Source organism: Cebus imitator, unplaced genomic scaffold, assembly GCF_001604975.1.
Source record: "Cebus imitator isolate Cc_AM_T3 unplaced genomic scaffold, Cebus_imitator-1.0 Scaffold306, whole genome shotgun sequence".
Classification (NCBI taxonomy): Eukaryota; Metazoa; Chordata; class Mammalia; order Primates; family Cebidae; genus Cebus; species Cebus imitator.
Genome location: NW_016107621.1, coordinates 951280 through 954793, shown reverse-complemented (window position 1 = coordinate 954793; position 3514 = coordinate 951280). Strand labels below are relative to the sequence as shown.

The 3514-nt window shown below is 50.4% G+C and overlaps 1 protein-coding gene across 1 annotated transcript in view; it reads left to right on the top strand.

Annotated features, from left to right (window-relative positions):
* The window catches only part of BCKDHA (branched chain keto acid dehydrogenase E1 subunit alpha), a 30529-nt gene that overhangs the window by 12120 nt on the left and 14895 nt on the right, over positions 1-3514 (top strand). The window lies entirely within an intron of this gene.

The following is a 3514-nucleotide window of genomic DNA, read 5'->3' as shown; positions in this document are numbered from 1 at the left end:
GGGTTTCACCATGTTGACCAGGATGGTCTCGATCTCTTGACCTCGTGATCCACCCGCCTCAGCCTCCCAAAGTGCTGGAATTACAGGCTTGAGCCACCGCGCCCGGCCCCTCTGTGTCTTTTCTATTCTCTTTTGCCTTGGCTTTTGTCCTCTGCAAGCAGTGGTGGGCTCTGGCAGCTCCTGGCTCATGGAGAGGAGGCAGAGAGAAAGGACGCAGGTCTGAAGCAAGTCTGTAAGACAAGTCCTAGTCCTGCCCCTTTCTAGCTCTGCGGTCCTGGGAAAGTTGTTTAAAATCTCAGTGCTTCCATTTTCTATTTTACTTTATTTCATTAAAAAATTTTTATTTATTTTATATTTTATTTAATTTTATTTATTTTTTTTGAGACAGTTTCGCTCTGTCACCCAGGCCGGAGTGCAGTGGCATGATCTTGGCTCACTGCAACCTCCGCCTCCTGGGTTCAGGCAATTCTCCTGCCTCAGCCTCTTGAGTAGCTGGGATTACAGGCACCTGCCACCACGCCTGGGTAATTTTTGTACTTTTAGTAGAAATGGGGTTTCACCATGGTGGCCAGGCTGGTCTCAAACTCCTGACCTCAGGTGATCTGCCTGCCTCAGCTTCCCAAAGTACTGGGATTACAGGCATAAGCCACCATGTCTGGCCTCTTTTTTCTTTTCTCTTATTATTTTTTTATACAGCGTCTCACTGTGTCACCCAGGCTGTTTTATAGTGGCACAATCGTAGCTCACTGTAGCATTGACCTCTTGGGCTCAAGCCGTCCTCATGCTTTGGCCTTCCTAACAGCTGAAACTGTAGGCATGGTCCACCGTCCCTGGCTAATGTGTTTTACTTTTTGTAGAGATGGGGTCTTGCCTTGTTGCCAGGCTGGTTTTGAACTTGGGCTTAAGCGATCCTCCCACCTTGGCCTCCCAAAGTGCCACTGCACCCAGCCAGAGCTTCATTTTTCTTATCTGCACCTACCCCATGAGGTTGCCGTGAGGGTTGATGGTGGCATATGTAATGGCCTTAGGAGCAGCCAAGCCGGCATTTAGCTACCACTTAATATTAGTGTCTTATTATTTGTGATGACCCTATCCGTCTTTCAGTTATTGCCCTTTCCACTTAGTAGTGGAAAGAGAATCATCCTTGACAGTTTAGCACAAGGCCCACAGCTGGCACTCATTGGCCAAGCTTTGCTCATAGACTCTGTCATGAACCAATCACTGTGACTGATTGGCCAAGCCCAGGCTATGTGCCCGCCCCCAGGAACTGAGGAAGTGGAGGAGTAGAGTCTACCTCTCTCAGGCCACAGAGATGGAGGGTGGGTCTGGGAGGTTCCTCAGAGAAGAGTAGGAATAATGTTTGGCAAGGCAGGCCCTTGGATGTCCACCATTCTTGCGGGGTCAGGACTTCTCCTGAGCTTGGGAATTTGCATTTGTGTCAAGCACCCAGGTGACCCTGCTGGGACACTGTGTGGATTCAGGCAGGCAGCTCACTTCCAGACGTTCTCACTCACAGGAACCCTATGCATGGGTTTGCTGAGTTGGGGTAGTATCTTCACCCTGCCCAGAAAATTCCCTGGGCATCCAGCACCCACAGGAGCAAGTCCAGCCCTTCCTGGCCACCCTGCCTGCCTGTTCTCCCATGGTCTTGGTGCTCTTTGCTCCTTTCTCCACAGCCTCAGTGCCAGGCCACACCACCCCTGTGCACGGAGGGTCCCTCCTGCCCTTCCGTGGGCTGCACACACAGGGGCTTTGGAGTCCAGTAGACTTGTGTCCAGTCACAGCTGTGACTTTGGGCAGGTGATTTTTCCTGTCTTTCCCTCAGTTTCGTCGTCGTCTTAAAGAATGAGGCTAACGATAGAACCACCCTGGTGGGAAGGGGTAGGAATTCTCTGAGACCAAGCAAATAGGGTTTGTGCCCATTGGCTGGCACAGAGGAAGGCCTCAGTAAGGGCACCTCACTCGCCACTGTGCAGCCTGCTTCTGTTTGGACTGTGTTTAGCTGTGAGTTATAGACCTCCTGGCCACTCCAAAAAAAAAAAAAACAAAACACCAAAACATTAGCAAATAAAAGCAAAAGCAGTAGCCTATACCTGTGAGTAGTTTTTTCCTTTGAATAAAAGAAATCTGGGCCGGGCCTGGTGGCTCATAGTAATCCCAGCACTTTGGGAGGCTGAGGTGGGTGGATCACCTGAGGTCAGGAGTTCAAGATCAGCCTGGCCAACATGGCAAAACCCCATCTCTACTAAAAATACATAAATTAGCCGAGTGTGGTGGCGCACACCTGTAGTCCCAGCTCCTGAGGAGGCTGAGGTGGGAGAATCACTTAAGTATGAGAGGCAGAGGTTGCAGTGAACCAAGATCATGCCACTGCATTCCAGCCTGTGTGACAGTTTGAGACTTTGCCTCAAAAAAAAAAAAAAAAAAAAAAAATAAAAAATTTCCCTAAAAAAAAAAAAAAAAAAAAAAAATCAAAGAATCTGGAAACAGGTGGCCTGGGGTAGGTGTGGTGTCACCATGATGTCATTGGACACCCAGTGTTCTTTCATTGTTTAGATCCACCACTCATAGCATTGGCTTCTACCTTCTCTGAGGTCTCCTCTTGAGTCAAAATGGTTGCTGAAGCTCCCTCCATTACATATCATTCCAGGCAGGAAGTAGAGGAAAGGTAGAAGGCCAGACATGGCACATCCCAGCTATCCCACACCCCCACCTTTAAGGAGCTTTCTGGGTAGTCCCACCTAGTAACATCCACATACATTTCATGGGCCACTCCCAGCTTTCAGGGAGACTGAGAAATGTATTAATAATCTTTTAGTCCAGGCAGTTGCTGCCTGCGGGAGAATGAGACCTCTGTTAACAGGAGAGGAATAGGATACTGGGAAGGCAACCAGGAGCCTCTGCCAGTAGGCCCGAGTCCCGATCTTCAGGGGGCTGGTCACAGGCTCCTTCCCACACTAACCTGGACAGCCCCGCCAAGCCCTGGGCACTCGGTGCTGCCCACTCACTTGGCACTGGACCATGCATTAACTTTTAATTGGCTCCCCACTTAGAAGAAAGCACATATACATCAGTTTCCCCCACAGCAACGGGAAAGCCAGGCCTGGGAACACATGGAGGAGGGCATTGCAGAGCCACGAGGAGCACTGGCCCCGGGGTGTCCCCTAGGGTGCTGTCCAGGCTGCCTTTGTTCCACTTCACACATGGCGGTGGGTGATCTCACATCCATCTGTACGCCAGGGCTGCCTGGAGCTCCAGCCACACTGCTTGTCGGAGCCCTGCTTGGCTTCTCGCCCTGGATCCCCCACAGCAGACTCAGCCTGTCTGAACTTGACCTCAACATCTTGCTCCCAGGCCTGCTCCTTTGCCTTACTTAGTCCATTTCTCAGTGAAGGGCACCACCATCCATCCGCTCGCCCACACGAGAAACCTCATCTCATCTCTGTCTCTTCCCTCCCCTAGCTATCCCTTTCTCCTCTCTTATTTCCTCTGTAGATATTTCTTTTTTTTTTTT